Raw genomic sequence first — 15,378 nt, forward strand, 5'->3', positions numbered from 1 at the left:
TTTTTAAGTTTATTTATTGATTTTGAAAGAGAGAGAGAAGGCAAGGGAGGGGCAGAGAGAGAGGGAGGGAGAGAGGATCTCAGGCAGGCTCTGCACAGTCTGTGTGGAGCCAGGCGTGGAGACCCACCCAGAGCCTGAACTCGTGAACCCTAAGATCATGACCTGGGCCGAAATCAAGAGTCAGGCTTAACCGACTAAGTCACCCAGTCACTATGAAGTAAGTGAATATTTTAAGAGACGTAAAAGGAAGGAATTTTTGATGCTTGGGAGAGGTCTTAAAGAAGTTATTCAGGGGCGCCTGGGTGGCTCAGTCGGTTAAGCATCCAACTTTGGCTCAGGTCATGATCTCACAGTCCGTGAGTTCGAGCCCCGTGTCGGGCTCTATGCTGACAGCTCAGAGCCTGGAGCCTGCTTCAGATTCTGTGTCTCCCTCTCTCTCTGACCCTCCCCCGTTGATGCTCTGTCTCTCTCTGTCTCAAAAATAAATAAACATTAAAAAATTTTTTTTTTTTAAAAGTTATTCAAAGTAGGCTTCAGACAGGAGGGGGCATAACAACAGCTTTTTTTTTTTTTTTCAAGTATAAGATCCCCAAGCATACCCCAAGGAAAAGGACATTCTAAAGACAGAAAAGAAATGCACAGGCTTGGGAGAAAACAGAGCTGTTGTATTCAGGAAGCGTAAAATCACTGGATGTGAATTGAAACTAAAGCTCATCAGGTACAAAAAATTCTGGTGGCAGGTGACAGTGCCAAGAAACTGGCCACACTAGCCAGTGTCTGCATAGGGATTTTTACACTGCTCGGAAGGCAACAGGGGGCTTTTTAAGCACAGTGACACTAACCCTCTCTGAACTTCATTTTTCTCATTTATAAAACAGAGGCGAAGTGCAGCTTCTGTAAACTGGTATTGTATTCTGAATTCCCTGTTTTTGCTGATGAACAAAGCAATAAGGATCCAAGATAGGTAAATCTGACCTGATCAACTAAAGGAAACTTGGTTTCTTCCTGTGTTTTGGGTTGTTTTTTTCTTTAAGTTTATTTATTTTGAGAGAGAGAGTGAGTGAGCGTGGGGGGAAGGGCAGAGTTAGAGGGAATGAGAGAATCCCAAGTAGGCTCCTTGCTGTTAGCATGGAGTCTGACTCAGGGCTTGATTTCAGGACCTGAGATCAGGACCTGAGCAGAGATCAAGGGTCAGGTGCTTAACCGACTGAGCCACCCAGGTGCCCTTGATTTCTTCCTGTTTAAGACAGACTTTCTCAGGTTGATTTTTTCACTCGGTTCAAAGCTCAAAGTCAAAACCAGGAATGGCTCCCCCTCTCAAAGCATCCTCCTTCCCTTTTCTCTTTCTGAAGATGTTTCAGATACAGAGAAAAGGGAGAGTTCTTACAGAACTGCTCAGAGGGCTCTCCAATTTATCTGCAGTCTATATTTGTGAGGATTGATGAAGTCATTGATTCTGGAACATTAGGACCTCAAGACCCTTTTCATATTCAAAAAACTATTAAGAAACCCAAAAGTTTTTGTGTATGTGAGTCATATTGTTTATATAGGTTATATTGTTTATATGTTGATGTGGGTCATCTCTCGATATCTACCATATTAGAAATCAAAACAGAAAAAAAATATTAACTGCAAATTAATTTTAAACTGAAAATTCACTGCATATTAACACAAATAATTTTCTCATGAAAAATAAGTTTTGGTTTCAAAAAAAAAAGTGTTAATGATAAGAGTGGCACTTGTTTGCACTGTGCAAAGCTCTTTGATGTACAGACACCTGGATTAATGGAAGATAGTTGGATTCTCATCAGTACTGCTATATTCAATCTGGTGATACGTTTAGTTTAAATATTTGAAGAAAACCCAGCCTTGAACACATCCTGTATTGGCAAAGGAGTATTCTAATAGTCTTTTCACCTAATTGTGGATATTCTTTTTTAATTCTACAACTAAGTCCAACTCAATGAGAACTTCTTAAAAGTAAGTAGTAATGTGAAAGCCTATCAATGAATTTGTACTCTTTTTATACTCAAGTTTACCTTGCAATATGGATAGGTCTTCCCCTCATGCATGATTTTGTAACATCTTTTGGAAAATATTGAATAAGTTATGCAGATATTCCATATGGTGACACATTTCACTATGCAACATCAAAAATTATTCATTCGTATCACCACTGATCTTATGAAAAATACCAGGGAAGTTATCAAATACAAGTTATTCACATGTTTCAGTTTTCTACTATTATCATTTACTACTAGCTTCTGATCTCACAGTGTGTTTTCAGAAATCCAGAGAGACCCAGCTAGTTTTTCTACTCTGAGTCTTGCAAGGGTACAATCAAGGTACTGGCCAGCCTGCTCTCTTAGGTCAACAGCGCCAGCTGAGCTCCCAAGAGCCTTCATCCAATAATGTGAGGGAACCACACTGGATGTTTAGCTCAGTTGATCATTTAGAGATATCTGTGGCTTAAGCCAGTTTTTGACTGCTTCCATATGGGAAACATTAATTGAGATTAATAAGGCTATGGGGAGAATCTGCTTGTAGGATCATTCAGGATGTTGGCAAAATTTGGTTCTATGTGGCAGTCTGTGGTCCCTGGTTCTTTATACGCTGTCAGCCAGGAAGGCTCTCAGCTCCCTAAGGACACCCTCAGTGCTGGCCATGGTACTCTCTCCATCCTCAAACATGCGTACTCACACTTTAAAGCTCTCTGATCCCCTCTTATGCTTCAGCTCTTTTGCCTTCAGGTATCGAAAGTTCCCTGCTTCAGAAGCTTATGTGATTAGACTAGCCCTTCAGGAAAATCCAGGATAATCTCCCTATTTTAAGGTTGGCAGCCTTAATTATATTTTGCAAAGTTCCTTTTGTCATTTAACCTGAAATATCCATGGAGTTTAAGGCATGGGCCTTGCGGAGCCAAGGGGTATTATTTGGCCTACCACACCAAATTTCTAATTTTTCCTTGAATACTCTTACTTTGCTCCCAGAAACAAAGACAATCACTGGTGTTTTTTTTTTTTTTTTTTTTTTTCTTGAAATGACAGGCTCACTTTGTCCATATTCAAGAAAGTATCCATCTGATATCCAAGTTGAAATCATCATTGTGTCCCTGTCGGTTGTACTTTTAAGTAAAAACAGTGATCCATGGAGGGGGGAAAAAAACAGGTAGTTTAGCTCACAACTCAAAAAACACCCAAATGTTTTTCCTTAACATAAATATCATAATGTATTATATAGTACTTTATGCATACTTTCCATTTTGTCACAAATAATAAATAGATGCACACACAAGGATTTTAATATATAAAATACCAGTTTTTGTTACTTCATCAAGGACATTCTTAAATGACATTGGCAGTTTTTAAATCCAAGTGCATGCCAACAAAGCATACCATGACTCCCATTATGATTGGGTGTCAATGCTTTAATTCATGCTAATGAATCAGCAGTCTTGGCCAATATTGCTTGTGCACCATTTATACAAACATCAAAAAATATCTTAAAATTATATAAAAATGCCTTTGACATTCCAGATGGCCTAAAAGGATCTCAGGAACTCCCAGGTCTGCAAAATGTACTTTGATAACCACTAAACTCCAAAAAAAAAAAAAAAAACAAACAAAAAAAAAAACAAAAAACATTTGTTTTTTGTTGTTGTTTTCTTTGTTGGTTTGTTTTGAGAAACCATATGTTTGGCTGTGGTGAAAATTAACCCTGAAATCTAAGTAATTTACTATATTAAAGGCTATTTATCACTGATAAAAGTCCACTCCTGGTATGGGTGATTCGCCTGGAGAGCTCTTCTCCATGTAATAATGATGTCTTCTTGAACTGTCTTTCAATTATCTATTGTATTGCTGTACTGTCTCATATCTTTGTGGACTAGCTGGGCTCTGTTGGAGGGTTCTCAGTTAATGTTTCCCATACAGAAGCAGTCAGAACCTGGCTTGAGTTGAAGTTATCTCTAAGCAATCAACAGAACTAGACATCCAACATGGCTCACTCATATCACTGAATGAAGGCTTTTGGGAGCTCAGCTGGGGGCTGCTGACCTGAGTACTTCCAAGTAGCTTTCTTTTCTGGGTAAGCTTCTCACAACATTGAGTTTGGAGATCCCCAGAGGGGTGTCCCAGGAATAAATGTTTTAAGAGACAGTAAGAAAAATTTGCCTGCTCCTTGAAAACTGGATATAAAGACCGATATTACATTATTTCCACCATAGTATGTTGGTCAAAGCAGTTGCTTGAATCTGACCGGAGTCAAGGGGTAAGGGATATAATCAGGATATTTGTGGTCCACTTTAACCTATTACTGCTTGAATGAATCCTGAGTAAAAGTAATGTCCACCACACTGTCCTGTGGATACTCACTTGAATATAGTCGCTTTGGCATTGTTGCTGATTACCCTACTGCTAAACTTGTCTATCAGAGCATCCAAATTACATCTGTTTTTGAAGTTAATGGTCCCTGGCATATTCCACTATCATGAACCTTAGAAACTTCCTTGTCTAAAACGCAGGCCTCTTCTTCATGACCTGTTCTTTCAGCACCTTATCTTCCTGCTTCCAGGATATTAGGATACGACTATGCCAGAAGGGGCATTTCAGTCCATGAGCCCCTCCCCAAATTGTTTGATTACATTTACACCCGAAATCTAAGTAACTTAATATATTGATATATTAGTTGACACATTTTAGACCTTGTGCGATAAGGTTCTTTCTTTAATGAGCTATAATTGTGGGGGGCAATACATTGGGAAAAACAGAAAAATTCCCACTCTGCTGGAATCTTACCCTCCAAATCTTACCTGATATTTCTGTCACACCTACCTTTCTAATTTGACCTGAGGATTTGGGCAAATCCAAGGAGACTCCTGTCCAATCATTCGCATTTCTGTTTTTCTTTGGCTTTACCACTCAGTTCCAGAAGGTCTTTCTACTTCCCTCTTGTCTTAAAAGAATAGCCCCTAAGTCCCGTCCTTTCTGCTATTACTAATAGTAAAAACAATCCAGTTTCACCACAACTAGTACTCTCTAGATGAAAGGAAATATTTATAATTTAGAAGGGGAAAAAATCTTTCTCAACAAAGTCTGGGTTTCAAGAATATTGTCTCACTATGATACGCTTCACTAATGCCCTATTTGTTCTAGTTGGCAAACTACAGTGTGCAAGCCAAATCCCGTGTGTGCACCGAATTGAATCAGTTTTTGAATGGTCCAGGAGCTAAGAATAGATTTTATATTTTAAGAATACTGTTAGAGAATACACACAAACAAATGATCGAAGAAACAAACACCCTTGCAAACAAAAACCAACAAAGATGAATCTGAGACAGATATGTTACCTGACTCACAAAGCTTAAAATATCTATTATGGTGTTTTACTGAAAAATGTTTGCCAACTCTTGCTCTGTATGGCATCTTCTCTCCTCCAGAAGTAATGAATGCCTTTGCTCAAATGCTTAGGGAGACACAACGAAGCTTGGTACTTCAATTTAACTAAAGCCATTTAACTTTTTCTCTTAAAAAAAAAATCCCCATTTCTTGCATAAGATCTATTTCAATATCTTACATATATTGAGTGTTCAGTAAATGCTTATTTCATTTCCAGCCCTCTTATCCTCAATGAAGGTGATCAGGAGGGAATGTTTGTGATTTAACTAAGCAAAGAGATTAAAGCGCTTATGTTTTACAAACTTAGAGTATACTTAATGGTATAAATGGAACTGAACTGTTTAAAAGAACATGGTCAGGGGCGCCTGGGTGGCTTGGTCGGTTAAGCGTCTGACTTCAGCTCAGGTCATGATCTCACAGTCCGTGAGTTCGAGCCCCGCGTCAGGCTCTGTGCCCTCCCTCTCTCTCTGCCCCTCCCCTGTTCATGCTCTCTCTCTCTCTGTCTCAAAAATAAGTAAACATTAAATAAATAAATAAATAAATAAATAAATAAATAAATAAGGTCAGTTTGCTTAGAAACAAGTTGAGCTTGATGTACCCTGCTAGTGACCTCTAAGGGAATCATTTAAAAAAATATATGTATGCAATTTGTACAAGAGTCAAATCATTAGAAAGGAAATCAGAAAGGAGAAAGTGAGAATACCAGAGACCATGAGCACTTTAAGAGTCAGAAAAAAAAGGCCAGTCAGAGACAGAACATATAGAACCAAGTACAAGTCTTTCTGGATGCCCAGGAAATAATAAAGAAAGTGACATCAAAAGAATATAAGCAGTTCCCCCAAGACACTTCAGCTAAATATTTGCAGAATCAATGTTCCAAATGTCAAAACTTATCCTTCCCACTACTAAATGCTGACATGCCTTTCCCCAAAACCAACTTGTGTTAGTTTCCTATTTCTGCCTTAACAAAGTAAACTTGACCCTTAAACATCACAGGTTTGAACTACGTAGGTTCGTTTATTCATGTTCCCCTGAAACCACAAGAGCCCCCCCCCCAGTAAATATACTGGAAACATTTTTGGAGATTTGTGACAATTTGAAAAACACTGGCAGACAAACCATGCAGCCCAAAAGAATAAAAAAAAAAAAAATGAGAAAAAGGTCATGAATGCATAAAGTATATGTAGATACTACTCTATTTATCATTGACTACCATGAAATATGCTAAAAATCTGCTTATTCAATTTGATATTCTTGTTTTTCTTCCTCTATCTTTATCCCCATGCCTGAATTAAAATAACTGTTCACTCTTTCTCTTTTCTTATTCCCTTTTTCTTCACATGTAGCAGCTGAATCTATTTGAATATTCAGCCAGTGTATAATATTTTTAAGTACTCGTCCATTTATTTCAACACTTACAGCGTCCCTTACAAAGGATTTATCCACATATGCAGACTGCTCATGAGCTATCTGGTCTAAAACAGACCTTTCAGCTTTTCTGTCTTACCCGCTCTTTATCATTCTTCCAAATGTGTGTAAGAACCCAAAAGCGTCCTTTTATCTGTTTCCTGTATATATAGCTACCTCTCCCAGCATCTTCCTCCTGATCTACAAGTGACCCATAAATATGGAAACCCTGCTTCCTTTTGCTACTTCCCTGTTCAAAAGTCTGTAAAGAGGCTTCACTTATCAAAGGTATTCAAAACCAATCCTTTAAGTCTAAGTTTACACTCCATTATCAGGACCCACTTTGCCTATGAGTTGAGCTCCATGACTCTGAGGGTGTCTCCTTCTACTGCTGGCAATCTGTCTTTAACCTTCTGATCACAACATGCTCATTCCAAACTGAGGGCATTTGTTCCTACATCCACCCCTTCCTGAACTAGCTTCTCTCCTTCTGTGTCTTTACCACAGTCATTTTTATACCTTATACTCAGGGTTCCTTCAATGCACTGTCATTTTCAGGTAGCGAAGTATAAGACACTGCTAGTCAGGAAACAAAGAAACCATACATCTTCAAACAACTTGTCAGTGGTCAGTGGATAAGAACAGGGAAGGAGAGAAAGACAATATGTTACCCATATACAATGAATAAACATCACAACCCAATGTTAGAAAATTGAAAAATATTAGAATCAATAAATACGGTATTTGAAAAAATGTTTATTTTGAAAGAGAAGTAGCATGTGCAAAAGTGGGGGAGAGACAGAGAAGGGGGCGGGGAGAGAGAATCCCAAGCAGGTTCTGCACTGTCAGCCCAGAGCCTGACATGGAGCTCAGTTGCACAAACCTTGAGATCATGACCTGCGCCAAAATCAATGGTTGAATGCTTAGCCGAATGAGCCACCCAGGTGTCCCGGTAAATATGGTATGCTATTTCCAGTGTTTAGTCCTCTTATCATTAAGCACATATAAGCTTAGATATAGAAACAATGTATTTGACTTTTCCAAAGTAAGCCATGCCTTTTACCCCTATGCTTAATGTGTACTTTCCCACATGTTGGGCACATATTAACTGCCAATCAGATGGTCAACTTAGTTGGATAGAACTGAATGTTCTATTGAGAGTTTTAAAGTTTTAGCACTTCATGGTAGAACAATTTTTAAAAATAAAGCAAAATTCATACTTCAGCCAAATTACAGCCAAACTGTGTTTATGTCCAAAAACAGTTTTTACTGATGAGTCAACATCCCGCCGAAGTGAATTTATATCCTCAAGTGCTTTTTACCGATGAGACCGTTAAAAATTGTAATGAGATTGTGCCACCTTAGTCAAACAAGACAGTAATAAATGTAGAGAAACCAAGTTGAATTTAAAAAGCCAATGCCCACTTTAATAAACTGAAAACCAAGAGAGCCAGCAAAAGCATCCACTCCAAGAACGAAATTAAAATGTACCGAACAAGTGAGCCATTCAATCTTCTTTATGGTTCTGTGGCCCAGTTCTACCGATGGATGTCATGCTTCCTCAATCACTACCTCATCTGCTTAAGTCTCACAATCTGATGATTTGACCTTACTTCCAATCCTAATGTGTTAGACAACTGATTATCTTCCTGACGTCTACTCTTAAAGCAAAGTCATAAATGCATTCTACCTTCAAGCGAAGCATGCAAGGCAACAAGAGGTTCTCCCAGGGAACGTTCCTCATGGTTGTCCCGTTACTTCTCCCAAGTGTCAACAAGGGAGCCTTTCAAAGGCATTTGAGAGCCTGACCTGGAATAATGCAGTCTGTCTCCAAGAAAATCATCTTTTTTTTTTTTTTAACGTTTATTTATTTTTGAGACAAAGAGAGACAGAGCATGAACGGGGGAGGGTCAGAGAGAGAGGGAGACCCAGAATCCGAAGCAGGCTCCAGGCTCTGAGCTGTCAGCTCAGAGCCCGATGCGGGGCTTGAACTCACGGACTGTGAGATCATGACCTGAGCTGAAGTCGGACGCTTAACTGACTGAGCCACCCACGAACCCCAAGAAAATCATCTTCTATCTCAACGTGTAAGCAGAATAAAGATAAAAGTGCCACAGTGACCCATGTGGCACAGTGTTGGTGAGTCAATGAGGAGGTGATGTGACATGGCTGAAAGCAACAAAAGATTCCTCACTCTAAAATTTAAAACAAAACAGAGGGGGAAAAAAAAAAAACCTAAAAGGGAGTTGTAATTGCTCTGCTGGTGTTAAGAGGTTGCATATGAAAGCACAAAAGGGAGAGGCTCCAGCAAGCACATCAGCTTTCCAAGGATGTTACTTCTAAAATGCTTCATAGCTCAGGGGCTCCTGGGTGTCTCAGTCAGTTGAGCGTCAACTGACTCAGGCCATGACCTCATGGTTTGTGAGTTCAAGTCCCACATCAGGCTCTGTGCTGACAGCTCAAAGCCTGGAGCCTGCTTTGGATTCTGTGTCTCCCTCACTCTCTGCCCCTCCCCTGCTTGCTTTCTCTCACTCTCTCTCTCAAAAATAAATGAACATAGAGAAAATTAAAATGTTTCACACCACAAAAAATTACCGAGCACATGCATGGATTGTGTGCCAGACAATTAAAACAGGAGCTCATATAAGTATTGTGTGAACATCACTTTTCTTGTAGGAATATATTGTATATTATAAACCACACTATTTGAGAGGTACTAAAAGAAAAAAAGAGACTTAAAATGTTTCCAGGCTAAATGCTTTTTGTTTTTAATTGTAAAACACAGCAAATTCTTGTGTTGATAAAGCACTCGCTTCTTTGCAAATACTTTCATTTTCCACCTACTCGCTGGAAACATCCCTTTGGGAGATGCCTCAGTTTCAAAACTGGTAGCCACATTGTTGTGTAGACATTTTCTCTACAGCACCTTCCTACCACTCTCTTTTAATTCCTCCCCAAACTAAGGAGCCTCACAATTCAAAAGGTCTTAAACAAAGGAAGTTAAAGAAAGACGGTCCTTGAGGCTAAGTGTATCAACCTGCTTGCTTTTTTTAAACACAGAAATTAGTATGTTTTGAGACGTTGCAAAAATCAGCAACCAGCTTACTGTACGTTAAGTGGGTGTAAAATACTATATCTGTGTGAGTAGTTTTTAGCATTTCTTCAGCAAGCCTCTTACATATCCTTCACAAAAACTGAACATTCATAGAGAACGTGAGGTTTGACAGTGATCACCGGAACAGGTAGGAAAGAGAAAAGCTAGCATCTAGGAATCAACTCCAACAAACCCTGCACAGGGTTAATATACTCCAAAAGCATTGAGCCAGATGCCTCCACTGTACAAGAACTGTGATAGTTTGGAAGTGATTGCCCATTTAATCTGAGGCCATCCAAGTTACGGCACCATATAAGAACCATGATATTACATTTTCCATTTCTGTATTTTCTGCTAAGAGAAACCATCTTGCCTCCTTGGCTCAGCCAGGCACCCACAGTGCCTGGTTTGCCTGACCCTATGTATGTGAACTGGGGTAAAATCAAAGACAAGGGAGCGTGAAAAAGAGGATTTAAAAGGTGAGAAAGTGTTGATACATTAATTCAAGGAATAAAAATGTAGCTAGAAGGCTTGCCTAGCTGTCTCTAACTCTCAAGGAAAGTTAAAAGAGAGGGGAAAAAAAGATGGCTTTAACAGCTACACTTCAAAGAAGACATAGCTAGTTTTAGACCTTAAAGCCTTGGTGAACTTTTTTCATTCCTTTTGTTGTCTACTGGTTACTAGACATTGACAAAGAAAACAAACGAAAAACTCAAAACCATGTTCATTCTTATTCAGTTACTATTTGAGAAGTAGATCGTAGATCATTTGATTTTAGACCCTGCAAAAGAAAATAGCTATGACCAAAAAAAAAAAAAAAAAAAAAGAGCAGGAGTTTTCTACAGAAGGAGCAATTCTTGTTCATGGTTTGTAAGTAGACAACAAGGAGAACTACGAAGTATACCAGGAAGCCACCCCTAAACCCCTAAGTTATTCTAGAGGGCTGTTTTCAGGACAACCCCTCTTTGTAAATCCAGACGTATCTCAATACAGCTTTAAAAGGGGGAGCAGTTGTGAGATCACAAGAAGAAAGGAGGGGGCGGGGAAGAACACGGGAAGTGTCACAAGGAGCTGGAACCTGCCCACCATTCTCCTGGGAATAGACCACCTCTCCTAAGGGGCTGCCATCTAAGTGAAAACCAAACTCTATCAGAAACAGATTTTTAAGATTCTGATTGCAAGACCTCCACCTGCCAACTGATGAATCCTACCCTCTGGGGAAGAGACTCTGTAATCTCTACCTTTTAAAGGACTCCCAAGTGATCTTGGTAACCAGCTGGTTTAGACACTATTATTTTATACATACTTAATTCTTAATTGCTTAGATTAGTTTGAATTTATTGCAAGCACCTGAGAAGGATTGACTTGATTCACAGGATTTTTTTTTTTTTTTAAGTATTTGGTAGAAATCAACAGTGAAGGCATCTGATCCTGGGTTTTTCTTCGATGGAAAGTTTTTGAATAGTGATTCAATCTCTATACCATACCAACTATGGATCTGTTCACATATTCCCTTTCCTTATGATTTACTTTGGAAACATTGTGTACTTCTAGGAATTTATCCACTTGTTCTGGACTATCCAGTTAGCCTATAGTCTCTTAAAATCCTTCTCATTTTTGTGTTATCATTTGCAATGTTCCTTCATTTCTGATTTTAGTCTTCTCTTGCTCTCACTTAGTTTGGCTAAGGGTTGATCAATTTTGTTTATCTTTTAAAAAAAAAACTCAGTTTTATTGATTTTTTCCCATTGTTTTCCTATTTTCTATTTCATTTATTTTTGCTTTTACTTTTGTTATTTTCTTCCTTCCACTAAGTTTGGCCTTGGTTTGTTATTCTTTTTCCAGCTCATTCAAGTAAGCGTAAAGTTAGGTATTTTATTTGAAACCTTTCTTCTCCTTTAGTGTACTTGTTCATCACTGTGAATGTCCTTCTGTATACTGATTATGCTACATCCTTTAAGTGATAGTATTTTTATGGATTTTCATTTGTCTTGAGGTATTCTGAAATTTCTATAAATTGTTTTCTTTTACCAAATAATTGCTCAAAAGTATGTTGTTTCATTTCCACATTTTTGTGAATCTTCAAGATTTCCTTCTGCTCTTGATTTGTTATTTTATCCCACTGTGGTGCAAAAAGATAGAAAATATAACTTTAACCTTAAATTCATTGAGATTTGTTCTGTGAAGTAACATGTGATTTTCCCCAGAGAAGGAATCAGGTACACTTGAGAAAAATGTATATTCTGCTGTTTCAGGTTGAAAAGTTCTTTATATGCCTTTAGTTTCCTTTTTGTTATCTCACTCTATGGGGAGCCATGAGGGAAAGTTATGGCATCTTCCAGCCCAAGCTATTGTCTGTGTTCTCCCACAAGATGCTAGATTGCAGTGGACCCATCTGAGCTCCAAGACTTGCAGAACTGAGATAAATCCTCTGGGGAACCCCTTTGGAAAATTGGGGAGTTAGACATGCAAAGCAACACTGTCCCTCCTCTGGGAGAAGCTAGGAGCTTCAAGGTCTCTTTCTGATCCTATGGAATTAACTCAGGTAAGGGAATGGTGAGAGAGTGTGCCATATCTCCTTACCAGCTTCAGTGAGTCTGGTTTTCTGTTTTTCCAGAGGGCAAGAGCCTTTCATTTAGTTTCTGAATTTCTCAAAAGGATTTTATCTGTAAATTGTTGTTCAATTAGTGCGTTTGTGGGAGTAAGGATGGCCTGGGGCTTTCTACTTTGCCATTCTTGGGATGTCACTGAGTCTAATTAACTGTTACATATTTAAATGCAAACAACTGTGAGTTGAGATCTATGTTTATGAGACAGTTCCTGAAGGCTTTCTGAGGGTTTTTATTTCCTTCTCAATAAGGAAGAGGTAGGTTCTGCACAACAAAGGAAACAACAAGCAAAACTAAAAGACAACCTACTGAATCAGACAAAATATTTATAAATGATGTATCTTATAAAGGGTTAGTATCCAAAATATATAAAGAACTTATAAAACTCGACACTCCAAAAACTAATAAGCCAATTAAAAATGGGAAGAAGACACGGATAGATACTTTTCCAAAGAAGACATCCAGATGGCCAAAAGATACATGAAAAGATGGTCAACATCACTAATCACCAGGGAAATACAAATCAAAACTACAATGAGATATCATCTCAAAACCTGTCAAAATGGCTAAAAATCCTCAATACAAGAAACAACAGGTATTGCTGAGAATAAAGGAGAAACCTCTTGCACTACTGATGGGAATTTAAACTGGTACAGCCACTCTGGAAAAGAGTATGGGGATTCCTCAAAAAGTTAAAAATAGAACTACCCCATGATCCAGAAATCACACTACTAGTTATTTACCCAAAGAATACAAAATTACTAATTCAAAGGGATACATACACCTAATGTTTACTGCAGCATAATCTACAATAGCCCAATTATGGAAACAGCTGAAGTGTCCATGAACTGATAAATGGATAAAGACGATGTGATATATATACACAATGGAACATAACTCAGCCATAAAAATAATGAAATCTTACCATTTGCAATGACATGGATGGAGCTAGAGAGTATTATGCTAAGTGAAATGAGTCAGTCAAAGAAAGACAAATACCGTATTACTTCACTCCTATGGGGAACTGGAGAAACAAAACAAACAAGCAAAGGGAAAAAGAGAGAGAGAGAGAGAGAGAGAGGCAAACTAAGAAAGAGACTCTTAACTATAAAGAAGAAAGTGAGGGTTACCAGATGGAGGTAAATGGGGAGATGGATTAAATAGGTGATAAGGATTAGGTGCACTTGTGATATACACTGGGTGTTGTATATAAGTATTGAATCACTAAACTGTACCTCTAAAACTATTAATACACTGTATTTTAACTGGAATTTGAATAAAAACTTAAATATGAGGTAAAAATGAGCTAATTAAAGTGGAGGAAGAGATGAAAAAATGGATAAGAAAAGGAAGTATTTCCTATTGTGATACAGATTATAATTTTGCTTTAAAAGTAGTAAAAGGAGAACTGATACTGTAGGAAATCAAACGAGGATTAATAAAAGAAGGTATTAGTTGAAAAGGTAACAGAGTCGAGGACAAAAAATAGACATTTAATTAATAGAGAACTGTAGTTCCTGGAGAAAAGAAAATAACAAGTAGAGTAGACATCAACAATAAAGGAAACAAAAAATAAGAGAACTCAAACTATGGAATGTCTTAAAATCAAAAGGGTCCACTTAATACCACAATTAACAGAAAGGAACCCCATATCTAGACACTGCATGATTAATATATTTTTTAGTGTGTCCTTGAGTGGGGGAGGGGCAGAAGGAAGGGAGAGAGAGAATCCTAAGCAGGATCCATGCCCAACAGGGAGTCTGAGGTGAGGCTCCATCTCACAACCATGAGATCATGACCTGAGCCAAAATCAAGAGTTGGACACTAAAGTTATTCCAAGAATGTATAGGAAGAAAATGTTACCTACAATGAAGGGTTCCGTACCAGGAAACACTGGGGATATTTTATAGACCTCTGAAAGCAGAAACGAGTTCCCCAAATGTTTTACACAAGCATGTCTCATCTAAGAACACAAATGTATGATTCTGGAATGTCTCAGAAAATACACCACTGTGCATATGAATTCCTCAAGTTATAATCCAGGAAAGCAACAAATGAATAATAATATTCTCAAAAATTGAGAAGTTATGGAATAAAGATTTAATTATAAGCATTGTAAGAAGTTAAAATATTAAGCCTAGGTATTGAAATAGCGTTAAAAATCAAAGGCAACTAACTATTCAATAATAACAAACTGTATCTAAAATCCTAGATTATGTCAACTTTGAAAGTTAAAATAAAGCTTCCTGATTAAATCTTGAATTAGAGAAGGTCAAGAAAATTATTTTATTGTTTAATACTGTTTTATTTAGATAAAACTGAAATGTAATAAACTGCACATATTTAAAAGGATAGAAATTAATAAGTTTGGACCTTGAATATGACTTTGAAACTATCACTACAATCAAGATAATGAGCCATCATCTCTGAGAAACTCATTTTATACACTTGTAAATATAACCTGAGCCCCTCCTATCCCCTCCTTACTCTAACTATAGATTTACACTTTTAACATTTCATATCAATACAATCATACTGTATTTATTATTTTTGAGATTCATTCATGTTGTAGTGTGCATTAGTAGTTTATTTATTTTGCTTATTGTATGCATATATCATAATTTATGTGTCCATTTACCTGTTGATAAATTTTAAAAGGTTGATGAAAGACATGAACAGACATTTCTCCAAAGATGGCCTACCTATGGTGAACAGATACATGAAAATATACTCGACATCACTAATCATCAGGGAAATGTCCATCAAAACCACAATGAGATATCACCTCACACTGGTCAGAATAGCTAAAATCAAAAGCTCAAGAAACAACTATTGGTGAAGATATGGAGAAAAAGGAACCTTCACAAACTGA

The 15,378-nt window shown here is 37.8% G+C and overlaps 2 long non-coding RNA genes across 4 annotated transcripts in view; one reads left to right on the plus strand and one right to left on the minus strand.

Annotated features, from left to right (window-relative positions):
• Positions 1 to 15,378, minus strand: part of LOC121010567 (uncharacterized) — a 191,944-nt gene that overhangs the window by 117,110 nt on the left and 59,456 nt on the right. The gene's annotated exons all lie outside the window — the stretch shown is intronic.
• Positions 10,972 to 15,378, plus strand: part of LOC121010569 (uncharacterized) — a 38,476-nt gene continuing 34,069 nt past the window's right edge. Inside the window, exons 1-2 of the long non-coding RNA XR_005781237.1 lie at positions 10,972 to 11,165; positions 12,270 to 12,442. This is a non-coding gene — a long non-coding RNA (uncharacterized LOC121010569). The remainder of the gene's footprint in view (positions 11,166 to 12,269; positions 12,443 to 15,378) is intronic.

Source organism: Herpailurus yagouaroundi, unplaced genomic scaffold, assembly GCF_014898765.1.
Source record: "Herpailurus yagouaroundi ecotype Mexico unplaced genomic scaffold, PumYag 192, whole genome shotgun sequence".
Taxonomy (NCBI): domain Eukaryota; kingdom Metazoa; phylum Chordata; class Mammalia; order Carnivora; family Felidae; genus Herpailurus; species Herpailurus yagouaroundi.